The sequence below is a fragment of the Helianthus annuus genome, chromosome 4 (assembly GCF_002127325.2).
Source record: "Helianthus annuus cultivar XRQ/B chromosome 4, HanXRQr2.0-SUNRISE, whole genome shotgun sequence".
Taxonomy (NCBI): Eukaryota; Viridiplantae; Streptophyta; class Magnoliopsida; order Asterales; family Asteraceae; genus Helianthus; species Helianthus annuus.
Genome location: NC_035436.2, coordinates 167,801,531 through 167,829,187, shown reverse-complemented (window position 1 = coordinate 167,829,187; position 27,657 = coordinate 167,801,531). Strand labels below are relative to the sequence as shown.

Here is a 27,657-nt window from a genome sequence, read left to right as displayed (position 1 = left end):
GAACATTCTCTCTCTTGACATGTGTATTCCATGCAAAAGAGTACTCATTACAACTTCTTGAAATACACCCAAACATCACTCATTCCAAAATCAAACCAATTTCATCTTCTATCTCTCACTATAATCGGCCGAATACTCCCTCTACACTCCCAATTTCAAAATTTTGAAGCTTCTTTCAAGAACCAAGTTGAATTCAAAGTGTATCCAAGTTGTTGTGAAGATCCAAGAAGGTTTCCAAGAAGAAACAAGCTCCATAACATCAACATCTTATCAAAAACCCACTTGAATCTTAAAGGTATAAAATTTATTTTCTAAAAATATTCTTGATTCTTGGTGATGTTCATGATGTTGGAAGGTTTCTCTTGAATCTTGGAATGTTTCACAAACTTGAAACTAAAAATAAATGGGTTTTAAACAAAATAAAAATGGAAGTGTATATATATGTGTGTGGCCGTGAATGTGTATGTATACATGTTAGAGGTTGTGTCTTGATTTTTGTTAAATCTTGATTGATGAGATTATGGGAAGATTAATGCATGCATGATCAAGGAATGATTTTTATGAAAGATCTATGATTAAAAGATGATCATGAAAAATGGAATATTTGGATGTTTATGTGCACATCTGTGTGGTGTCGTGTATGTATATATGTATACACATGCATATGGGTTTTTGGTCATATGTTCATAAATAGAGAAAATCTCAGATTTAGGTTAAATGATTAGATGATGGATGATATATGTGTATTAGGTGAAAACATGATATTAATGTGTTCTTGAGTATGATTAGAACATAAAAGATGATGATGTTGTATGAGTGCATTAGATGCATTTACTTGAACATGCATGATGATTTGTGGTCATGAAATGATGATTTGGATATGATTTGATAAAAATCAATTTTGATCAGAATATAAACACTAAAATAAAGTTATTTTAAAAGTGTTTAGTGACATATAACTTTGTCATAATGTTTGCTAGCTTTGCATGTTGTACTTGGTGCATTAAAAGTTGCAAAATACGTGAAATCGCATGATTTATGTGACTTGTACAAAAACTGAACTAATCTGATTATAATCACTATTTTAATTAGTAAATAATATGTATTGTGTCAAAATATCAAGTCGTTTCTAGTTGGGATGATTATAGTAACGTTTAACGGAAAACTATGCGTTAAAACGGTCAAAATCGGCTTTTCGAGTGATTTTTATAAAACTGATTTAGATCAGTAAGTAAACTGATGTTTTTAGTTTAAAAAATAATTATTTTAACTAATTTTAAGTTTGCTTGGTGTTTGGTTGATCATACGTGACTTCCGACGCCCGAAAACGTTACCGAATCGCAAAAATACACATTTTTCAATGCACACTAGTGTGAGTAAAATTTTGGGTAAACTTTATGTGATAAAATGTGTTATGTGATTTGAACTTGAGAATGTAAAAATATGCTAAGTTTTTAACATGATGTTAGAAATCTAGCTTACGCATGTATGCTTGTACGTTTTGTGCGGTAGAAACGGTAAAAATTGCGTTAAACGTGAAACCTGTTTGTCACGCATGAAATTTTATACATGTAAGATATTTTATGTATATTTGCTTTAAAAATGACAAAATCGATAAGTTAACAAGATTTCGCATGTCTCGGTGTTAAATTATATGAACGTTTATGTATATATATTACGATGCACAAAATCGTAGATATATTGCGTATAAACGGGAGAGTTAACGGATTTACACAATAATGGTCACCAATAAAATTGTTCAAGTCGCAAAATCATAAAAATATATGTGGACTCATATATACATTAACGTGCCAACATAATCCAAAAATAATAACTTTTCGAGATAATCTCAAAGTTATGTGAAAATTCTAAGAAACAGAGAAACATAGGATTTTGTGATGTATATATGAATATTGATTTAAAATCGTTCCTATATATATAATAGGACGTGTAGAAATCAATCTCTGGGATTGCGCTATTTAAAATACGCACCCAACGGTGAGTGTCACTAAACCCCTCTTTTTACTGCTTTGTATATATTTTGGGGGTAGAACACATCAATAAAAGGGTTTAATAATGTTTTGAAATAAAACATACCTTTTAATATAAAATATATATTTTCGATGAAAATATATAAAATTTGATAAGTCATACGTTTCGAAGTAAAAACGTTTTTGATGAATAAATGTTGGACATTGGGATGATACGGTATTTCCTAGGCGAAACATGACCGTATAGTTGGGACAGATGCCGGCCTGGGTCTCGAATGATGTAGATCCAGGGGATTCGTACAACATCGCGTATTAAATTGTCATATTAGTAGGATATATATATATATTGTACGTGAGGCAGACATCATATTGTCCTTCAAGAGGACCCTGCGCCCATGATGTCGTTTAATCATTTAAGTATTGCACGCGAGGAATTGTTGGTAGATCTATCAGGTTGACAACTGTCACAGCCCCCGATCCCAAATCCCCAGGAACGGGCGGCCGCGAGCCAGTTTCGGTGGTATCACGTTATTTATTCAATTTGGCAGCGGAAATTTTCATCAGGACCGTAATTAGGAAATATTTTATCAGAGTAAACCACCACATTTTTATAATATTAAACACATGGGTAAAACCCAAGTTTTCAGTACATAATTTCATAGGGATACACCCTATTTTATTTAAGAAAAACATCTATTTCTTTTTAGGTAACTTTATTGCCACTTTTCCAAGCCTTCAGTGCTGTCCAGCTGGCTTCTATTTGGCTTTCACATTTTGTTACCTGAAACGCATTTTAAAAACATTTTGTCAGTGGGAAATACTGGTGAGTGAATCCCAGTTTAATCAAATTTAAATAAAATCATTTCACAGTGTACAGTATTGAGGGCACATCCGCAATTACATTTGTTTACAAGTAATACCAATTAACATCCATGGTACTGTCATCTGACTTATGGTCATGTTACTCCTCTCCCCAGGTGGTAACAAATTTTGTATACAAAACCCCAAATATACCATCATAATTGTATCCTTACAAATACTCAATAACTGTCTTTCTCATGGAGAAATATTTGAGGTTTTGTAAAAACACTTAACAAAAAGATTTACAAAAAAGTGGATCAACTCACATTGCTGTTTTAGGGTTTTCAGTAAGGATTTCCTGGAATAATCTATAAATTACACAAATGCACGTGTGTTAGTATAATAACCCATTTTAACATTAGTAATACCCTCCCCGAGACGGCATTCCAACGACTACGTCGGGCAGAACCACGACAGCCGTTACGGAACCCTAGATCAATCGGGCAGAGTATCTAATACGTCTCCAGGGGTTATAATACTTACATCGTAGCAGAACCTCGCTATTTTAGGGGGTATAATACCCGACTATAATTCCTCTAATTCAGAAAGTGAGATTGAGAATGAAATTGTGAACGACGGAAAATGAAATCCCGAGGCTTCTTTATATAGGGCCTGATTTTGGGTTTCTCGCGGCCCACGTAAAGGATAAGTGGGGCTTACGCGGCCTGCGTCAACCCTAGGTCAAAGCATAGGTGATCCGGGTCATCTGGTAGGGTCAACACGCGTCGGACACGTGGCCGCACCGGGCTGCGCCACAATTCTGATCTCAGGCGGCCCGCGTAAGGGTAAGCTTAAGCTTACGCGGCCCGTCTAAACTTAAAACTTAACGAACTCAGGCCTTAGCCTTGATACCGCCCGCGTAAATGGTTGGGGTGGATCTACGCTGCCCGCCTCAACTTCCTATTTCTTGTTTTTAATTTATTTTATATGTTGTGTTATATTTCAGGCTCGGTTTTCACATACGGGGTGTATTTAAAGACATTTTGAGATATTTGAGATATATTAGGGTGTCGAAAAAGTTATAAGGGTGTCGGTTTACGTTAGGGCTGTTATATCCTCCCCACCTTGTTTTAGAGCTCGTCCTCAAGATCTACTGGAACAAGTGCGGATATTTCCTTTGCATTTCTGATTCAAGCTACCATGTGTACTCAGGTCCTCTTTTGGAGTCCCACTTCACTTTGACCAGAACTAATCTCTTATGCTTGAGATTCTTAACTTTCCTATCTTCAATCTGTAGAGGCCTCTCTACAAACTTGAGTTGTTCATTTACCTCTATATCCTTAAGAGGTACTATGAGTGATTCATCAGCTAGGCCCTTTTTGAGATTAGATACATGAAATACATCATGTATCCCTGCCATTTCCTCTGGCAGTTGTAGCTGATAGGCTACAGGTCCTATTATTTTAATAATCTCGAAAGGTCCAATATACCTGGGACTTAGCTTTCCTCCTTTGATGAATCTTACTACTCCATTCCAAGGAGAAACTTTCAGTAATACTTCATCTCCTGCTTGAAATTCCAATGGTTTGCGTCGGTTATCAGCATAGCTTTTTTGTCGATCACATGCTGCTTTCAGTCGTTCCTTGACTTGAATAATTTTATCAGTGGTTTCTTGTACTATCTCAGGTCCAGATAGTTGCTTTTCCCCAATTTCTGCCCAACAGACTGGGGTTCTGCACTTTCGTCCATAAAGTGCTTCGAATGGTGCAGCATTGATACTTGTGTGATAACGGTTATTATAAGAAAATTCTATTAAAGGTAAGTGGTCGTCCCAATTACCTCCGAAATCAATTACACAAGCTCTAAGCATGTCCTCCATTGTCTGAATTGTCCTTTCACTTTGTCCGTCCGTTTGAGGATGGTAAGCTATGCTTAGATTTAGCTTGCTTCCCATTGCTTTTTGGAAACTTGTCCAAAAATGAGAGGTAAAATGGCTATCCCTATCAGAAACAATTGATAAAGGTATTCCATGTAATGAAACAATTTCATTTACATACAATTTGGCTAATTGTTCCATACTAAAAGTTTCCTTCATTGGTAGGAAATGAGCTGACTTAGTTAGCCTATCTACAATCACCCAGATTGTATTATTACCTTTTCTTGTTTTGGGTAATTTGGTGACAAAATCCATTGTTATCAATTCCCATTTCCACACTGGCATTTCTAACTGTTGCAATAATCCTGAGGGTTTTTGGTGTTCAGCTTTAACTTGTGAACAAGTTAAACATTTAGAAACTTAAGCTGCTATATCCTTTTTCATTCCTATTCACCAGAAATTTTTCTTTAAATCTTGATACATTTTATCGCTTCCTGGATGCATCGTATATTTAGATTTATGGGCTTCTTCTAATATACGGTGACGTAAATTTCCTAATTTAGGTATCCACATTCTCTTTTTATGGAATCTCCAAATTCCATCTGTTCCTTGTTCTAATTCCTTAATCATTCCTTTTAATTTTTTAGTATCTTCCTTGATTACTGATTCTTGTACTTTTCTAATCTGATCGTTTAAATCTACTTGTAGATTTAATTTAAGAGAACGTACCCTTTTTAGCTTTTCGTGATACTTCCGACTTAAAGCATCAGCCACTACATTGGCTTTTCCTGCATGATACTGAATATCACAATCATAATCACTAAGCATTTCCATCCAGCGCCTTTGTCTCATATTTAATTCTTTTTGTCCAAAAACATACCTTAAACTCTTATGATCTGTGAATATGGTAAATTTACTACCATAAAGGTAATGTCTCCAAATCTTAAGAGCAAAAATTATGGCTCCTAGTTCCAGATCATGGGTTGAATAATTCTCTTCATGAGTCTTAAGCTGTCTAGAGGCGTAAGCTATAACCTTTTGACGTTGCATCAATACACATCCATAACCTAACTTAGAAGCGTCACAAAAGACTACAAAGTTTTCAGTTCCTTCTGGTAACACTAGTATGGGTGCATGGGTTAATCTTTGCTTAAGGATTCTAAAGGCTTCTTCTTGTTTTGGTCTCCATTCAAACTTAACAGATTTACAGGTTAACTTGGTCAAAGGAATGGCTATTCTAGAAAAATCTCGAATAAATCATCTATAATAACCGGCCAATCCTAAGAAACTTCTAACTTCGGTTGGCGACTCAGGGGTTTTCCATTTGGTAATTGCCTCGATCTTTGTTGGATCCACATGGATTCCTTCATGGTTAACTAAATGTCCAAGAAATTGTACCTATTCTAGCCAAAATTCGCACTTTAAAAACTTAGCGTAAAGCTTTTCTTTTCTTAACAGACTTAAAAGTAAGTGCAAGTGCTTTGCATGCTCTTCTTTACTCTTAGAGTAAATTAGAATATCATCTATGAAGACAATTATGAATTTATCCAAATATGGCTTACATATTCGGTTCATCATGTCTATAAATGCGGCTGGGGCATTGGTTAAACCAAATGGCATGACAGTAAATTCATAATGACCATACCTTGTTCTAAATGCGGTTTTAGGAATATCCTCTTCCTGTACCTTTAATTGATGATATCCTGATCTTAAATCGATTTTAGAGAAAAATAGAGCTCATTGAAGTTGATCGAACAGATCCTCGATCCTCAGTAATGGATACCGATTCTTAATCGTGACTTTATTCAATTCACGGTAGTCAATGCACATACACATTGATCCGTCCTTCTTTTTGACGAACAATATCGGTGCTCCCCATGGCGATGAGCTTGGCTGTATGAATCCTTTCTCCAACAATTCGTCTAACTGTTTCTTCAGTTCCTGTATTTCAGCGGGTGCCAAATGGTAAGGTGCTTTGGCAATCGGTGCTGTCCCTGGTAGCAGGTGGATTCTGAATTCAACTTCCCTATCTGGCGGTAGTCCTGGCAATTCTTCTGGAAAGACATCTGAAAATTGGGACACTACTGGAATGTCTTTTAATTCTTTTCCTTTAGTGTTAGTGATTATAGAAATCAAATACACTATAGATCCTTTTCTTATATAATTTGTACTTTTCATCACTGAGATGAATTTAGTGGATTTAGATGGCTTATTTCCTTTAATTGTGATCTTTTCACCCCTTGGTGAATTTACTTGAATTAACTTTTGATCACACAAAATACTGGCTTTATTGGCTATTAACCAATCCATTCCTAATACTACATCAAATCCTGCCAGATTCATTGGATAAAGGTTTGCAATAAATTTTTGATTAAAAATTTCTATTCTTGCTCCCTGCAAGATTTCAGAAATCCTAACGGTTTCTCCATTTGCTGTCTCTACTAGACATTCTTGTGGTAGTTTAGTTAATGATTGATTTTGGAGTTTGCAAAACGAAGTATTAATAAAACTTTGGTTTGCACCAGAGTCAAATAATACTTTAGCAAAAATATCATTAACTAAAAACGTACCAGCTATGACGTCCGGGATCATCTTGGCTTCCTCTGCAGTTAGAACGAATGCTCTAGCATTTTTAGGATTCTTGTTGTTTGCAGCTGGAGCCAATTTCGGACAATTTGTCCTGATGTGACCTTTTTCTCCACAATTGAAACACATTCCATTACTGGATTTCTTCTTGCAATTCTCTTCCTTGTGTCCTGGGGCCTTGCAAAAATTACAGTAAGTAGAGCATCTTCCAGAATGCTTCTTTCTGCAGGCTTTGTAGTATGGTGCAGAGGTAGAACCTACATTCCTACGGTTGAAATTTCCCAAACGGAATTCTTGAGTAAGCCTTTGGGATTGGTTTCTTCTCTGGTCTTCTTCTCTAGTTCGCACTAATTCACCAGTCAAGGTATTGGCTAGTTCTACAGCTTCTTCTATGGTTTGGGGTCTAGCTGCCTTGACTACATGTCTAATCTCTCCAATTAATCCCCAGATATAACGAGAAATTAATACCGGTTCAGGTGATTCAAGGATTGGCACTATCCTACCATATTCAAAGAATGTAGTAGTATAACCTTTACTATCTACCCCGGTCATTCTAAGATTCAGAAACTTGTTTGCTATCTGTTCCTTTTCGTTGGGAGGGCAGAACTTTCTTTCTACCATATTTTTAAACTCCTCCTATTCCATGTTATAAACTCTATCACTTCCACTTGACTGGAGGATAGTGTTCCACCATTCTAGGGCTGAATTCTTAAATAAATTAGAAGCAAACATTATCTTATCTTCTTCAGCACATTTGCTTATTTTCAGAACTGCCTCAGTTTTCTCTATCCAGCGTAGAGCTGCAATGGGTCCTTCATTGCCCGAGAATTCTATTGGTTTACAAGACCAGAATTCTTTGTAAGAACAACCATATGGCATGGTTCTTCTTCTTTTGCGAATGGGCACCTGAAGTACGAGTCCATTGTTCACGCTGTGTTCCGGTTCACTTGGTCGCTTATTGCTATGCTTACTTTCATTATTCGCTTCTTGAACCGTTTGAATAATAAATGGCATTGCATCTATAATTCCTTGTGCCACTATATGCTGAACGGCACTATTATCCATTTGGTTTCCATTGTTATTGTTGTTCGGATTCTCATAATTCAGATTATCATTATTTGAGTGGTTGTCATTCTAGATATTATCATTCTGGTTTTCCTGATTGTCACACCCCGATTTCCACGTGTCACCGGTGGGCCCGGTGTGGGGTACAGTGACGTAGTTGGCATCGTCATAGACAATCAACACAATATAATAATGCACAGCGGAAGCAGAATAGATACATTTCAACTTTTAAATAAATTGCAATAATAAATATCACAGTAGTTGAAACGGATCCACAGGCGGATCAAATAAAATAAGATAAAAATAGTTCAACAGATATTTGTCGTCCGAGCTTGCGAGACTATAGTGGACGCTCTTAGGAAACAGCCAGCCTATTTTCGTATAGTACCTGCACTTAACCTTTTGGGAAAAATACGTCAGTTTACACTGGTAAATACAAATCGACTGACTCATTTTTGAAAATGATTGAAAATTTATTTAAATGCACAAGGCATAAATATTTTTATTAACTTGGGATAATTATATAATATAAACTTGTGAACGATTTACATGCACTCGTATCTTTGGTGGCCTGGGATCTGCTATCCGGGCTAAGAATTAAGTGACACACCACATTAAAGAGTTATACACGACGAGTGTACGCCTACACCCCGTGCTCTGGTCGTGGCCATCTCGTAAGATAATGCCAAGGATATCCGGGACACGGTCAATAACCCCCCAAAGCCTTTAAGTAAGACAAGACTGTTTAAACGAAGTCGCACAAGCTATTCAAGACTGTACACCCATAAGGAGCAGGACTTGTGCGCCCGATCAAGCGGTATTTTAAATACCGTACCCCAAGCCCGTATAGGGAAAATAAGTCAAAATGTATTTACCTGAGCAAGTATAAGTCACAAATGATAAGTGTTGGTAGCTTTTACCGGGCCTCCTAATCTGGAACAAAGGTTTATAATTAACCTATTAGATTCCTAACGGGTCTTTTATTTAAGCCTAAGCTTTGACCGGTTAGTTTTAAGAATGATACGGTTTACGCACGATTAAGCGAAAGACCGGATAGAATGTGATTTAGACCCGACAAGTTTGAATACTTGTATAATATGGGTATACTAAATACATTCTGGATTTTGAAATAAAAATGATATCGTTTGACCCGTTTCGGTCAATTTACGCAAACTAGTTACGTAAACCGAACCGAACGCGAAAAGGGCGATACGGGTAGACCAATGATTCAAATGCAAGTTCCCTGATGTAATATGCTTAAAATATGATATTATATCAGTAAGTTATGTTCTATATTGCCCGGAATAATTTTAAACCCAATTTATGCCTTAGAAGGGCATTTTGGTCATTTAAAAGATAATAAAAGAGTAAAATTAGAAATCTGAGTTTCGGGTCTGGTTCATACAGTAAATATACTTAATATAACATATTATATCAGTAGGGTATGACCCATATATCAAATTTATCATTTAAAACCAAACTATGCACCGTAGGGGTAATTTAGTAAATTCACAAGGGCTAAAAATGCCAAAACTGGAAATCTGAGATCATATACTTATACTTACTGTTATTATATGAAAATATGCTAATTACATCAGTAGGTATAAGTCTTATATGTTTAAAACAAGTATAACGCTTACTATGCGCTTAAAACGCTAAATATGCGATTTAAGGGCGTTTTCGGGTTTTCAAATTAAATCTGAGATTTCTATATTTCCAGAATACTTAAAATAATTTATTCATCATATAAAATCAGTAGAAAAAGGTTTCGGGTCAAAAGGATGTGTAAAACTCATTTTATGGCTAAAACGGTCAAAACCGACATAAGCCGAAATGACTAGGCGATCTAGGATCCGTTCAGCCAAAAATTAATTAAAAATCATCAAAATTCCCAGAATATTATATTACTTCTGTTGGTAAAGAGTTTCGTATCAAAACGTGGCCAGAAACGGGTTCTACGCGAAAAGGACCGTTTATGTAAATTTATAATATAGTTTTACGCTAATGGCCATAACTCACAATCTGGACCACCAACTGATCCGAAATTTTCGGTGCAAGTTTATATATTAGAAATAAAGATTTCTATCCTTTCACTTTTCCAAAAATCACGTTTTATATCAAAAAGGGCAAAATAGTCAACTTTATGCATAAATCGGAAACATGCATTCGAATCGGCTAAGCATAGACTTAAACAACAAAAATTTCCAGAAAGTTTAACTAAAATGCCAATGGTCAAAAATGCTCTAAAATACAGATCTCACACATGCATGTACGGATCCGAACCGATAGTTTACGAAAAAGTCGTTTATTAAGACTTTCGGTTCCAATCCGGGTTTACACTAAAGATCGTCGAGTTGATCGTGGTAAAATACATTCTTATATTCATAATAAAGCTTTCTATGAAGAACAAACAGATTGCATGTCATCTATATCATTATTCATGTCATTTTTCACAAAAATCGCTTCTGTTGACTTTTTAGAAATAGGTTTGACTCGACATTTAGCATGCATGTAGTGGGAATCAGAGAGTACCCTTTTGAGGGTTTGTTTCCCATAATATTACCAACATGTATCAGGTTTCAATTCGAGAAATGACTGATTGAAACTTGTTTAATCAGAAAGTTAAAGCTTATGAACAAACAGTTTGACTTTTAGCAATAATCACAACAAGAACGGATTAAAGATTGAATTGAGAGCTTACAAGGGTCCTATAGATGTTTAGTGAACACTAGAAATCGTCCTTGATATTCAGAAATGCTCCAGAAAGCTTGAGAGAGTTCTTGAATGTAGAGAGCTCCTTGTTCACAACTTCAAGTGCCAAGAATAATGATCAAAATCTGATTTAAAGAGTGAATCAGATGTTTGTAGTAGGCTCCTGTTGAACTAGGCATGCAAGGGCACGTATTGGGGCAGATGGGAGGTGGAATGAGCTGTAAACAACTTAAATTCGGACCCAAATCAGCCTGTTTCGCGAATTCTGTCGCTGGCAGACCCACGCGGCCCGCTTGGGTCAGTCCAGGCAGGTCGCCTGACCCCTGTTCAGCCAAACAAGTTTCAATTTTGGCAGAAATGGTCCCTGAGCTTGTACGCGATGTTTCGGCTACTTTTCTCGACCCGTAAACCCCCAAACTTGGTTTCTAAGAACCTTAGGACTTTTACCAACATGGAAATGTCCTCGGAACATTTTGCGCTCAACCGAAAAGCCCTGAAATTCGACGTTGACGCTTTTAGTCCTACAAGTACGGTTTTGGCCATAACTTTCTCATACGTTGACGAAACTTCATGAAATTTTAACCACATATTCTAGTGAGTATATTTTAGCTTCTCAAAGCTTCGGGTCTGCCAAAAGTTCACTCAGAGGTATAAATTAAACATGTTGACACTTTTGGCCCCTATAGTTTGCAATACTTCACTTTTGTGCAATTTCCGCGTCGTATGATCCATGAACCATCCGTTTAAGGTTATAAACATTATGTAGGGTTATCATAGAGCCTATTTATCCATTGTTGACACTTTGGACCCTTACGTTCCATAGTTTTCACTGTTTGTCACTTTTAGTCCCTCTAAAGTATGTTTTCACATAACGGAACCTTATGACACGTGTCAAGACATTATTGGACGAAATTTTTCGAGGTGTTACATCCTCACCCCCTTAAAAGAAATCTCGACCCCAAGATTTATTCAAACAAATGGGGATATTTTTCTTTCATCGTGGATTCCACTTCCCACGTATACTCGGGTCCTCTACGGGCATCCCATTTGACCTTAACAATAGGCACGTGCTTCCGTCGAAGCTTCTTTACCTGTCGATCCTCAATCGACAAAGGTTTTTACACAAATTTTAGACTTTCGTCTATGTGTATATCTGTATGCGGTATAACCAGTGAATCGTCAGTGAAACACTTCTTCAAATTACAGATATGGAACACATTATGAATAGCACTAAGCTCTTCAGGCAAGTTTAACTTGTAAGCGACTGACCCGACACGTTCGATAATCTCGAAAGGTCCTATGTATCTCGGGCTTAGCTTGCCTTTCTTTCCAAATCGCATTACACCTTTCCAAGGTGATACCTTAAGCAACACTTTTTCACCCACATCGAAGTGAAAATCCTTGCGCTTAGGATCCGCATAACTTTTCTGCCTATCCCTGGCAGCTTTCAAACGATCACGGATCTGAACGATCTTGTCTGTCATCTCAAAGACGATATCTGGTCCAGACAACTGGACATCTCCAACTTCTGCCCAACAAATGGGCGATCTACACTTTCTACCGTATAGGGCCTCAAAAGGCGCAGCCTTTATGCTGGAATGGTAGCTATTGTTGTAGGAGAATTCAATCAGTGGTAAGTTCTTATCCCAACTACCACCCAAATCGATCGCACATGCGCGAAGCATGTCTTCCAGAGTTTGAATAGTACGCTCACTCTGACCATCAGTCTGAGGATGATAAGCCGTACTAAAATTCAAACGAGTGCCCAACGATTGTTGGAAACTCTTCCAAAAATGTGACGTATATCTAGTATCTCTATCAGAGATAAAAGATATAGGTATACCATGTAGCGCTACTATCTTATCGACGTATAATTGTGCTAACATATCTGAGCTATACGTCTCTTTGATGGGTAGAAAATGAGCTGACTTAGTCAGTCTGTCTACTATGACCCATATGGTATCATTTCCCTTTTTCGTCTTCGGCAACTTGGTGATAAAATCCATTGTCACCATTTCCCATTTCCACTTGGGAATTTCAGGTTGTTGAAGCAAACCTGACGGCTTCTGATGCTCAGCCTTGACTTGCGCACAAGTCAAACATTTAGCTACATGCTCAGCTACTGACTTTTTCAAACCAATCCACCAGTAGTTTGCTTTCAAATCCTGGTAAATCTTATCAGCTCCAGGATGAACGGAATATTTAGAGCTGTGGGCTTCCTGGAGGATAACATCCCGAAGTCCTCCATAAACTGGAACCCATATTCGTCCGTTTAGTCGTAGCATTCCATCTTTGTCGTGGGATAACTGCTCCTCAGTTACTCCCAACTTTTCTGCAGGATAGTTAGCTTCCAGCACAGCTTCCTTCTGTGCAGCTAACACCCTTTCATTTAAGTTATTTCTTATTTCAATGCGCTTGGCATTGATTCTAATCGGTTTAACCCTTTCTTTTCTGCTTAAGGCGTCGGCAACCACATTTGCCTTGCCTGGATGGTATCTTATCTCACAGTCATAATCGTTTAAGGTTTCCATCCATCGCCTTTGTCGCATGTTCAATTCCTTCTGATTGAACAGATGCTGAAGACTCTTGTGATCCGAATAAATGATACACTTGGTTCCATACAAGTAATGTCTCCATAGCTTCAAAGCAAATACAACCGCACCCAATTCCAAATCGTGGGTGGTGTAGTTCTTCTCGTGCACCTTGAGCTGGCGAGAAGCGTAGGCAATGACTTTGCCTTTCTGCATGAGTACACAACCCATGCCAGTATGCGATGCATCACAGTACACCACAAATTCCTCTATTCCATCAGGCAATGTCAACACTGGCGCATTGCTCAACTTCTTCTTCAAGATATCGAAGGATTCCTGCTGCTTAGGGCCCCAATCAAACTTAATCTTCTTACGGGTCAATGAAGTTAGGGGTGCAGCAATCCTAGAAAAGTTCTCGATAAATCGCCTATAGTATCCTGCCAATCCGAGGAAACTGCGAATCTCGGTAGGAGTCTTCGGCTCTTGCCAGTTCATGATTGCTTCTACTTTAGCGGGATCTACTTGGATACCACGCTCACTCACTACATGTCCAAGGAATTGGACTTCTCGAAGCCAAAATTCACACTTCGAGATTTTGGCATAAAGCTTCTCTTGATGCAGAAGTTTGAGAATACAACGAAGGTGTTTCTCATGGTCAGCTTGGCTCTTCGAGTAGATAAGAATGTCATCAATGAAGACGATGACGAACTTATCTAAATAAGGTTTGCAGACGCGATTCATGAGATCCATGAACGCGGCTGGTGCGTTAGTGAGCCCAAACGGCATCACTAGGAACTCGTAATGTCCATAACGAGTCCTAAACGCTGTCTTGTGTACGTCTTCGTCCTTGACCTTCAACTGATGATAACCTGACCTCAGGTCAATCTTGGAGAAATAACTTGCTCCTTGCAACTGATCGAACAGATCGTCGATCCTGGGTAACGGATACCGATTCTTGATAGTGACCTTATTAAGCTCACGGTAATCGATGCACAGGCGCATCGATCCATTCTTCTTCTTAACGAACAAGATTGGCGCTCCCCAAGGAGACGAGCTAGGTCTAATAAAACCTTTAGCTAATAGATCATCCAACTGCGTCCTCAACTCCTTCATCTCCGTTGGTGCCAATCTGTATGGTGCTCTTGCTACAGGTGCAGCGCCTGGAATGATATCTATCCGAAACTCTACTTGCCTATCTGGTGGCAAACCAGGTAGCTCTTCAGGGAAAACCTCAGGATATTCCGAAATAACAGGAATATCTTCAATCTTCGGCTTCGGCTCATCAATGGTAACTTGTGCCATATAAATGACACATCCCTTCTGCATGCATCTGATGCTTTGAGCATGGACACTTGCTCAGGCAATCCATGCTGGGTATCTCCTTGAATAGTAAGTGACTCACCAGACTGAGTCTTCACTATCACCTGCTTTCTGTTGCACAGAATCTGGGCTTGGTTACTCGACAACCAATCCATGCCTATCACTATGTCGAATCCAGCTAGCTTAAAGGGAAGCAAGGATAACGGGAAAGAATGATTCCTAATGGATATAACACATCCATCTAGAACAGTCGAGGCGGTTTCTAAGGTTCCATCGGCTAATTCTACCTCATATTTCACACTTAAGGTTTTAACAGGAAGGTTCAACAGTTTACAAAACTTATCATCTACAAACGACTTATCGGCTCCTGAATCAAACAAGACTCTAGCAAAAACATCATTTACAAGAAACGTACCGGTAATGACGTTGTCGTCAAGGACTGCTTCCTTAGCGTCCATTCTGAAGACTCTCGCCTTAGTCTTCTTCCCATCATCAACCTTCTTCGCATTCTTTGGGCAGTTGGGCCGAATATGCCCTTTCTCGTTGCAACCGAAACAAGTTGCATCTTTCATTTTCTTGCAATCCACAGCTTTATGATCTGTGGACTTGCAGATCCCACAACGTTTCTCAAAAGACTGGGACTTAGATTCTTGCCTGCATCTCCCAAAGTGATACCTCTTACAAACCTTGCATTTGGGTTTCTCACCCGACTGATCCCCTTTCTTGAACCCCGACCCTTTCCTATGGTCGTTGTTTCCCTTGTGTCGTTTCTCAGATCTTCGTGAGGTGTCATCCTCACGTTTCCTTTTGTTCTCTTCCGAGCTCTTCATAGCTCTAAGTCTGACGACATCTTGAGTGAGGGAGAGCGATAGATCAGCTACTGATCTAAATGTAGTAGGCCTTGAAGCCTTGACACTTGCCTTTATCTCCGGTGCCAGACCCCCAATAAATCGAGCGATCCTACGCGGCTCCGGGGTCACCAGATAAGGCACTAACCGGGATAAGGTGTTGAACGTAGTAAGATACGCTTGACAATCGAGATTCTTCATAACTAGAGACACAAAATCCGATTCAATTCTTTCAACCTCATGCTGCGGGCAGAAGTTCTCCTTGATCAGGGCCACAAACTGTTCCCATGACAAACCGTACAGTGTGGCCTTACCGGCAGCTTGTAGGAGTGACTTCCACCATGCTAACGCATCTCCCTTGAATGACTGGGACACGTACTTCACGACGTCCCTATCAGCACATCCGCTGATATCAACCACAGTATCCATCTCATCAATCCACGTCATGCAATCGACGGCTCCCTTTTCCCCAGTGAAATCTCTGGGCTTGCAAGATACAAAATACTTGTACGTACAGGACCTGCTGTACGTGTCATGTTTCAGCTTAATCTCCTGCTTTGGGACGCTGCTGTGGTTGGAGGAGTGATTATCATCCTCAGCTTTCTTCGGCTCACTCTTTTTAGAGGGTGGCTTACTATGAGCCTCAGAATGAGTCTTGGGCTTTGCGTGCGTTTCTGTTCGGGTCCTACTCCGAGTACCACTAGATTCCCTGAATTGCCTATCCATAGCTTTGGCAACAACGTTATCTATCAGTGCTTGCAACTCTGCACCGGTAACGTGAATCTTTGCATTATCTGAGCGTTCCCCAGAATGACTGTTGGTCTCCTCCGATTTGGCCATTGTAGCTTTAAGCTACAATAAAGGACAAGGTCTAATTTAGAACCTAACAGTATTATCGTTCTAGACGATTTATTAACCATGGTATCAAGAACCTTAGCAGTTAATTTAATAAATTTCATTCAGGCTCTTATTAGCAATCAAGGAATGAAAATATATATATTGGCACCATAGGCCTAGTCGCAAGGACAATCACTAAATTATAAATTTAGATTTTTATAAGATTATAATTTGTATAATTAAACAAATAATCCTTTACTAGACAGAGAGTCATAAACCACAACTGTCACTATATGACATAGTCATAACCCGTAGGTATCAAGTCATTAATAGACTTGTATACAGATATAATCTGTAGATAATTTATTAAAAAGGGTGGCTTGTGTGATTCTACCGATCACGCTTAGCCAGGACTGTTAACATGTTTTCAGATGTTAACAGGGAGTTGAATCTTTTCAACCAGGTTTTACCATCATGGCCAGGCCTGTTAATAAGGCATTCAAGCTAGGTTATACCTTACTAAGATTCTTATAAATGGCAAATCAAATAAAAATTGATATTTTCCATTATTTTAATATTATATTCATGCATATAAATAAATGAGAAATTCAAATTAACCATTTCAAATTTCAAATAAAGTACTAGTACATCTTTGCCCTAAACGGGACTTTGAAATAACATGAATAACATGAATAACATGCCCGCGCAGGGGCTAAACAAATAACAACAAAAGCAAAATAAAATAAAGCAAACCCACGCAGGGGTCAACAGAACAGCATACCCACGCAGGGGTAGAATAAGATAGATATACCCACGCAGGGGTAGAGTACAAGGATAGATGTCCACGCAGGGACATGAGTAAATGAGACAATAATTAAAGGATTCAATGATCCCTCTTGCTCTTACCCTTGAGCAGGTCAAACACCTTCTTGAACATGCCACTGGTGCGACGGCGATCAGCTCGCATCTCGTGTTGAAACTCACGTCGCATGCTATCAATCCCATGCAGGATTTCCTGAACCTGCGGCGGCGACATCATAGGCGCCGGTGGCGGTGGCTGGTACTGCTGCGGCTGCGGTGGCTGGTACTGCTGCGGTTGCGGTGGCTGCTGGTAACCCGGAGGGTAACCAAAAGTAGACTGCCCAGCAGCCCAAGTGTCTCCCAATGGACCACTAGGTGGGAGTGAGCTGTAGTTCACAGCTTGCCAATAAGGGTCTCCTGTGTAATCATAACCCTGAGGGAAAACGTGCTCGAACGGGTTAAACTGAGCTGCACTAGCATAAGCCGGAATCGGCTCTCCATAATTCTGCGGCGGCAGAGGCGGGATCGGTACTGAAGTGACCTCCGATACGGGATGCTGAGACTCCCCCGTCTCGGACTCCTCGGGAAGAGGCGTGTAGCGGCTGCTACCAACATGTGGAGGGGTGCCTATGCGAATCCCTCCGCGCGTAGACATGCGCGCATTCCTCCTTGGCCTCTGAGGCGGAGGAGGTAAAACTGGTGGCAGCGGTGGTGACGGAGTGATCACGTCACGCCATAGGGCCTCAGATAGGTCCTGCGGTAGAGGCGGCTGCTGCGAGTGGTGCTGCGAGTGCACCGGCGAAACCTGGTGAGACTGGAGCATCGGAGAGTTGTGGCTGGGGGTGTAATACCAATCATGCTGCTTAAATCTCTCCTGAAAGCTGTCCCCACCATTGTAGGGTGATCCCCTAAATGGCGACCCATCCGATATCTCAATCGGATGGTTAGGCGTACCTGACGGCGGTAGCGAGGGGTCCGTATCCTCGTCGACGTCCATCTCGTGACCACCAGAAAAGTGGTCCTCCGGTCCGAGTGGGTTATGACCCACTGGCTCATCCACAAAAGCGTCAGGGTTATATAAACCCTGGTAGACTGGTGCTGGATACTGGTGCGGTGACTGATGCAAAGGTATGTAGGATCCATGCGAACCATGGGGCCCATTCTCCGAGTGGGCCCAAACGAGTGGGGTAATGACGGTGAAGTGCTCGCGGATACCGAGTGTCTAGCAGGCTCGGCGAAAGACCTCCAAAGGTCGTTGGCGGCTGTGTTGTGCGTGGCGGATGGAGCTCGCCTATGTGAGGGCCCTGCCTCATGGTCGTGTGATGTAGCAAATCCTCCTCGACCTCTCATACGGGGCGGCATAGTGATCCTGTCAAAAGTCAAACAAGTTGCACAACAAATATATAAGACAAAGCAATTAATGAGATTAAAATAAAATAAACGAAATGTTGAACATTTCCTAAGTTCTTTGTCTAGACTCGAAAATCGAGGAATGTGCAATTGTGTAACTGAGATTAAACACATTAGGATAGTGTTTAATTCACTCAGCGTTGGCTCTGATACCAACCTGTCACACCCCGATTTCCACGTGTCACCGGTGGGCCCGGTGTGGGGTACAGTGACGTAGTTGGCATCGTCATAGACAATCAACACAATATAATAATGCACAGCGGAAGCAGAATAGATACATTTCAACTTTTAAATAAATTGCAATAATAAATATCACAGTAGTTGAAACGGATCCACAGGCGGATCAAATAAAATAAGATAAAAATAGTTCAACAGATATTTGTCGTCCGAGCTTGCGAGACTATAGTGGACGCTCTTAGGAAACAGCCAGCCTATTTTCGTATAGTACCTGCACTTAACCTTTTGGGAAAAATACGTCAGTTTACACTGGTAAATACAAATCGACTGACTCATTTTTGAAAATGATTGAAAATTTATTTAAATGCACAAGGCATAAATATTTTTATTAACTTGGGATAATTATATAATATAAACTTGTGAACGATTTACATGCACTCGTATCTTTGGTGGCCCGGGATCTGCTGTCCGGGCTAAGAATTAAGTGACACACCACATTAAAGAGTTATACACGACGAGTGTACGCCTACACCCCGTGCTCTGGTCGTGGCCATCTCGTAAGATAATGCCAAGGATATCCGGGACACGGTCAATAACCCCCCAAAGCCTTTAAGTAAGACAAGACTGTTTAAACGAAGTCGCACAAGCTATTCAAGACTGTACACCCATAAGGAGCAGGACTTGTGCGCCCGATCAAGCGGTATTTTAAATACCGTACCCCAAGCCCGTATAGGGAAAATAAGTCAAAATGTATTTACCTGAGCAAGTATAAGTCACAAATGATAAGTGTTGGTAGCTTTTACCGGGCCTCCTAATATGGAACAAAGGTTTATAATTAACCTATTAGATTCCTAACGGGTCTTTTATTTAAGCCTAAGCTTTGACCGGTTAGTTTTAAGAATGATACGGTTTACGCACGATTAAGCGAAAGACCGGATAGAATGTGATTTAGACCCGACAAGTTTGAATACTTGTATAATATGGGTATACTAAATACATTCTGGATTTTGAAATAAAAATGATATCGTTTGACCCGTTTCGGTCAATTTACGCAAACTAGTTACGTAAACCGAACCGAACGCGAAAAGGGCGATACGGGTAGACCAATGATTCAAATGCAAGTTCCCTGATGTAATATGCTTAAAATATGATATTATATCAGTAAGTTATGTTCTATATTGCCCGGAATAATTTTAAACCCAATTTATGCCTTAAAAGGGCATTTTGGTCATTTAAAAGATAATAAAAGAGTAAAATTAGAAATCTGAGTTTCGGGTCTGGTTCATACAGTAAATATACTTAATATAACATATTATATCAGTAGGGTATGACCCATATATCAAATTTATCATTTAAAACCAAACTATGCACCGTAGGGGTAATTTAGTAAATTCACAAGGGCTAAAAATGCCAAAACTGGAAATCTGAGATCATATACTTATACTTACTGTTATTATATGAAAATATGCTAATTACATCAGTAGGTATAAGTCTTATATGTTTAAAACAAGTATAACGCTTACTATGCGCTTAAAACGCTAAATATGCGATTTAACGGCGTTTTCGGGTTTTCAAATTAAATCTGAGATTTTTATATTTCCAGAATACTTAAAATAATTTATTCATCATATAAAATCAGTAGAAAAAGGTTTCGGGTCAAAAGGATGTGTAAAACTCATTTTATGGCTAAAACGGTCAAAACCGACATAAGCCGAAATGACTAGGCGATCTAGGATCCGTTCAGCCAAAAATTAATTAAAAATCATCAAAATTCCCAGAATATTATATTACTTCTGTTGGTAAAGAGTTTCGTATCAAAACGTGGCCAGAAACGGGTTCTACGCGAAAAGGACCGTTTATGTAAATTTATAATATAGTTTTACGCTAATGGCCATAACTCACAATCTGGACCACCAACTGATCCGAAATTTTCGGTGCAAGTTTATATATTAGAAATAAAGATTTCTATCCTTTCACTTTTCCAAAAATCACGTTTTATATCAAAAAGGGCAAAATAGTCAACTTTATGCATAAATCGGAAACATGCATTCGAATCGGCTAAGCATAGACTTAAACAACAAAAATTTCCAGAAAGTTTAACTAAAATGCCAATGGTCAAAAATGCTCTAAAATACAGATCTCACACATGCATGTACGGATCCGAACCGATAGTTTACGAAAAAGTCGTTTATTAAGACTTTCGGTTCCAATCCGGGTTTACACTAAAGATCGTCGAGTTGATCGTGGTAAAATACATTCTTATATTCATAATAAAGCTTTCTATGAAGAACAAACAGATTGCATGTCATCTATATCATTATTCATGTCATTTTTCACAAAAATCGCTTCTGTTGACTTTTTAGAAATAGGTTTGACTCGACATTTAGCATGCATGTAGTGGGAATCAGAGAGTACCCTTTTGAGGGTTTGTTTCCCATAATATTACCAACATGTATCAGGTTTCAATTCGAGAAATGACTGATTGAAACTTGTTTAATCAGAAAGTCAAAGCTTATGAACAAACAGTTTGACTTTTAGCAATAATCACAACAAGAACGGATTAAAGATTGAATTGAGAGCTTACAAGGGTCCTATAGATGTTTAGTGAACACTAGAAATCGTCCTTGATATTCAGAAATGCTCCAGAAAGCTTGAGAGAGTTCTTGAATGTAGAGAGCTCCTTGTTCACAACTTCAAGTGCCAAGAATAATGATCAAAATCTGATTTAAAGAGTGAATCAGATGTTTGTAGTAGGCTCCTGTTGAACTAGGCATGCAAGGGCACGTATTGGGGCAGATGGGAGGTGGAATGAGCTGTAAACAACTTAAATTCGGACCCAAATCAGCCTGTTTCGCGAATTCTGTCGCTGGCAGACCCACGCGGCCCGCTTGGGTCAGTCCAGGCGGGTCGCCTGACCCCCTGTTCAGCCAAACAAGTTTCAATTTTGGCAGAAATGGTCCCTGAGCTTGTACGCGATGTTTCGGCTACTTTTCTCGACCCGTAAACCCCCAAACTTGGTTTCTAAGAACCTTAGGACTTTTACCAACATGGAAATGTCCTCGGAACATTTTGCGCTCAACCGAAAAGCCCTGAAATTCGACGTTGACGCTTTTAGTCCTACAAGTACGGTTTTGGCCATAACTTTCTCATACGTTGACGAAACTTCATGAAATTTTAACCACATATTCTAGTGAGTATATTTTAGCTTCTCAAAGCTTCGGGTCTGCCAAAAGTTCACTCAGAGGTATAAATTAAACATGTTGACACTTTTGGCCCCTATAGTTTGCAATACTTCACTTTTGTGCAATTTCCGCGTCGTATGATCCATGAACCATCCGTTTAAGGTTATAAACATTATGTAGGGTTATCATAGAGCCTATTTATCCATTGTTGACACTTTGGACCCTTACGTTCCATAGTTTTCACCGTTTGTCACTTTTAGTCCCTCTAAAGTATGTTTTCACATAACGGAACCTTATGACACGTGTCAAGACATTATTGGACGAAATTTTTCGAGGTGTTACACTGATTCACTTCGTTGTCCATCTGAATTTTCAACATTTACCAAATATTAATATCACAATTAATATCTGAATATAGCCAATCACATGACACGCACTTTTTGGTCAAAAGCGTCGAGCATTGCGACTTTTACTCTATTCATATATTATGCATCTATTACACACCAGTACTGAAATTAAAATTACAATACCGACTGAAATGTAAAGCTACAATACTAGTAACATGCATCCGTAGTGTTTTTTTTTAACACATACACACACATATTATTATTATATTATATTATATTATATTATTATTACTACCGTTTCTACCATCACATTCATGGATATGGATTCATCCAAAAATCCATATTGCGTTCGTCGTATTTCCATACGAGACGCTCTCCCACCTGTCGCATTCTCTCACTACTTTCTAAAATTTCCTCACCGAAAGTCCTAAGCTCTTGTACGTTTTCTGCACTCACTGGGGGTGCAGGTTCTAGGACTGGGTTTGGAATCTGGGGTGCGGGTTCCTGGTACGGAGGTATAGGGGCCTGGTATGGGTAAGCATTCTCTAAGATCTCCCTAATGTATGCATCACTATCGTAATAGGGATCTTGAGGATCTAACCATGGGTAGGCTCCTAAGTTGGGTATTGGCACATTTTCCTGAATCGGGTAACGTTGCACATAGTCCCTAACATCGTCCCACCAGGGGTCGTAATCGTTTGGGTCCAGGGGATTTGGTGCAGGTACCCTAGGTATCTCCTCCGGGTTGAAATCAGGCATTTCTATTTGGTTTTCAGGGTTTTTTATTTCCATGGGTTGATCAGGAATTGGTGGTTATGGTTGGGGTGCTAGCATTTGTTCCAGGTTTGGGTCAGCTGCAGTGGTTGCTAAAATATGGATATTAGCTATACCCCTATTAAGCATATCCTGGGCATAGGCATCAGTTTCTCTTTTAGCTGCGGCTAACACTCGCTGCTCCTGCAACTTTTTCATACGTTTCCTACGTTCGTGTGCTCCCCTACTGAACCATCCCCTCTTTTTCTGAGGAAATGGCTCTTCAGATTGAGCCTTAAACATAAAGATTCCTTCTTCCATATCAGCAGAGTACCCTGAGAGGGCAGGCTGAGAAGAGGAGGTGCCTTCGCTCCTAGGCGAACCAGACAATTGACGATACGCGTCAGATGGTCCTTGGTCGCTCATACTGTAAACTAACAGATAGTCAGATAACACATAACAAGAAAATACAATTGTACCCGTATTTCTGTAATTTATTTCCTAACACTTTGAATTTTGATGTCAGCAGAACACTTCTGGGGAGGAATCAGTGGCATAGCTCTGATACCACCTTCTGTCACAGCCACCGATCCCAAATCCCCGGGAACGGGCGGCCGCGAGCCAGTTTCGGTGGTATCACGTTATTTATTCAATTTGGCAGTGGAAATTTCCATCAGGACCGTAGTTAGGAAATATGTTATCAGAGTAAACCACCACATTTTTATAATATTAAACACATGGGTAAAACCCAAGTTTTCAGTACATAATTTCATAGGGATACACCCTATTTTATTTAAGAAAAACATCTATTTCTTTTTAGGTAACTTTATTGCCACTTTTCCAAGCCTTCAGTGCTGTCCAGCTGGCTTCTATTTAGCTTTCACATTTTGTTACCTGAAACGCGTTTTAAAAACATTTTGTCAGTGGGAAATACTGGTGAGTGAATCCCAGTTTAATCAAATTTAAATAAAATCATTTCACAGTGTACAGTATTGAGGGCGCATCAGCAATTAGATTTGTTTACAAGTAATACCAATTAACATCCATGGTACTGTCATCTGACTTATGGTCATGTTACTCCTCTCCCCAGGTGGTAACAAATTTTGTATACAAAACCCCGAATATACCATCATAATTGTATCCTTACAAATACTCAATAACTGTCTTTCTCATTGAGAAATATTTAAGGTTTTGTAAAAACACTTAACAAAAAGATTTACAAAAAAGTGGATCTTGTTGTTTTAGGGTTTTCAGTACGGATTTCCTAGGAATAATTTATAATTTACACAAATGCATGTGTGTTAGTATAATAACCCATTTTAACATTAGTAATACCCTCCCCGAGACGGCATTCCAACGACTACGTCGGGCAGAACCACAACAGCCGTTACGGAACCCTAGATCAATCGGGCAGAGTATCTAATACGTCTCCAGGTGTTATAATACTTACATCGTAGCAGAACCTCGCTATTTTAGGGGGTATAATACCCGACTATAATTCCTCTAATTCAGAAAGTGAGATTGAGAATGAAATTGTGAACGGCGGTAAATGAAATCCCGAGGCTTCTTTATTTTATATGTTGTGTTATATTTCAGGCTCGGTTTTCACATACGGGGTGTATTTAAAGACATTTTGAGATATTTGAGATATATTAGGGTGTCAGAAAAGTTATAAGGGTGTCGGTTTACGTTAGGGCTGTTATAACAACCCCGTCGTGACCGGTCGCCCCGTGTCAAGTCAAACGACGAATTGATATTCTGTTTATTGTCTAGCTTTGATTATCCCAGCATGGTTAATATATAGTTCGTATTGTCTAGCTAACATACGAGTCTGAAAGTTGACGCAATAATTTAATATACAAAACCTGGGCAATATTACTGTTATCGGATTGATGAACCGACGGAAGGCCCATGGATTTTATTAAGGTAGTAAAATGGACTTTCTATAATATTATTGATGTTTTCAAATAAACACCTAATTAGAAAGTTTTCCTTTGGAATAATATTATTTGTATGTGAATATGTGAACTCACCTTCCTTTGTGTTGACACTTGATTTTAACGTGTTCTACAGGTACTTGAGTTCGGCTTCGGGAATTATGGCGTATCTTGTGTTTGTTGATGCATGTTTTGTTACTTAAAATGTTGGACTGACTTTTAAACTTTCTGGGATAATGTAATAAGATCCGGGAGGGTCAAAGACAAATTTTATTATGTCATGGCTATGTCTGTCGTGTTTTGGAACGTTAAGATTAAAATCTACGTTTTAAATAAGTAAAATTGTCCAACACTATAATGTATCAAACATCAAGATAGAAATGGGCACCAACTTCCGTCACCACTACGTTTTATATTCCGCTGCAACGTTTTTGGGGTGTGACATCAAAAACATGTTCACATATGCAAAATACGGATTTATGCTTCAAGAGGGCATTTTGGTCATTTCCTATGGGCATATAAGCTAATTAACAAAAAACTAACCAATCCTTTGTGATCATAAGGTATAACCTCAGAGGTTATTCCCTATGCAACTATGATCACTAAACACGCTTGGCCGGATCCTAATGATCGACCAAACGGGTCGGGTTCGAAAGTCTAAGCGGTTGTTTAGACCGCTTAACTTACGACCCTAAACAAGCACTAGACTAATAGTGACGAGTTAAACATGTCAAAACATGCTTAACTAACTTAGAAAACTGATTTGGTATCGAAACAAAGTGTTTTGATACCTAAAAGTAGTTCCGTTGCAAAATGCGTGCTAAAGCGCATTTTGACCGAAACTTTGACTCGTCACTACACCTAGTTAACGTGGTAATCAGTAGGTATAATCGCTAAGATTATAACCATCGTGATTACAATCACGTTGCAAAGTTCAAACGAACTTTGCGTTGACCATTTACTGGTCAAAGATGAAAGTCAAACACTGTTTGACTTTTACGCTAGAAAAGAGATAAAAGCACGAAAGAAGCTTATAAAGGGTCCAAGCTAGGGAGAACTTGACCTATAAATTCTCAGGTATGAAGTTATAAAACTCAACTTAGAGAAAATCAGATTAAGGGTGAGTGAAATGGATTGAGAGCTTGGGTATTTATACTTGAGGTGAGTTCACAAGATCAAGCCATGTGTTTATGTAACCTCCAAGCATTAGATCACAGCCCTACATGTGTTTATGGCAGATAATATGCCTTGGAGAGGTGTTAACTTGGTTAACACACAAAGAAAATGGCAAGAACAGCCCCTGAACTACCAACAGTTTGCTGAAAAACAATTTATGTCGCTGGGCATTCTCACGCGCCCCGCGTAAGAATGGGGACAGGGCTTACGCGGCCCGCGATTAGCAACAGTTTCAACATTAGTAGTTTTGGTCCCTACACTTGCATAAGCTCATTCTTGGCACTTTTAACCCTTGTTAAGCCATTTTCGAGGCTCTACAAGGCAGTCAAAGTATAGAGGACACAAAATATGCTCGGAAATATCTCGGATGTCGGTTCGTTTGGTCGTACGGTCGCATTATTCGTCTAATTACGACGAAACTCCAACGGACGCGAAAACGCTCCAAATTATGCGACGAATTTGCATGCCGATCACTAAATTAAAAATATTTTAGTGTCTACAAAAATTTTTAGATGTCCAGATGTGGTTAGAACGTAAGATATGCGCGTAAATGCAAATTTACACCGTTTTTGACACTTTTAGTCTCTGTAAGATCAAATAAGCATATTTTTAGGTTATTTCTAAGCTATGTTTAGGTTATATATGGTATGTTTATCTTATGATCAAGTTCCGGACTGTACGTTGCCTTACGAAAGGACAGACTTTTGCAAGTTGACGCAAATAGTCCCTGTGAGCGAATAAACTTGTTTTTGCCATACCAAACCCTTTAAAACTTATTTCTAAGTTATGTAAAGGTTATTTAAGGTATGTTAAGATTATGTTGCAGTTCCGGAGTGTTTGTCGCGTTAAACTGATTATGTTTACGCATCAGTTTGCGTATAACTTTCTAGAAAGCGATATAAAGTTTAAAATCAATCAAAAATCAAAACGTGCATAATGTCAAACATAAATAACAAACATTTGGATCAAAATACATTGTTTTATTAATATTGAATTGTCCAGAGTTTGTAAAATGATTACACAAGCACAGATGTCACATAACAGCTTCGATCTTCGTGGGGTCGACGTGTATACCTTGACTATTGACGATGTAACCGTGGAATTGAACCTCCTCTAGCCAAAATTCACAATTGGAGAACTTGGCATAGAGACGATTCCCTTGGAGCAGTTCGAGAAACAAACGTAGATGCTGCGCATGTTCGGTTTTCGACTTCGAATAGATAAGGATGTCGTCGATGAATTCTAACGACACAAAACAGTTATCAGCTCCAGTATCAAATAAACTCGAGGCATATATACCATTTACG

The 27,657-nt window shown here is 39.1% G+C and overlaps 1 long non-coding RNA gene across 1 annotated transcript; it reads left to right on the top strand.

Annotated features, from left to right (window-relative positions):
• Positions 1–25,493, top strand: LOC118491127. The gene is made up of 3 exons (XR_004890473.1): positions 1–295; positions 1,946–1,998; positions 25,311–25,493. It is a non-coding gene; the product is annotated as an uncharacterized LOC118491127 (long non-coding RNA).
• The last annotated feature ends 2,164 nt before the right edge of the window (positions 25,494–27,657 follow it).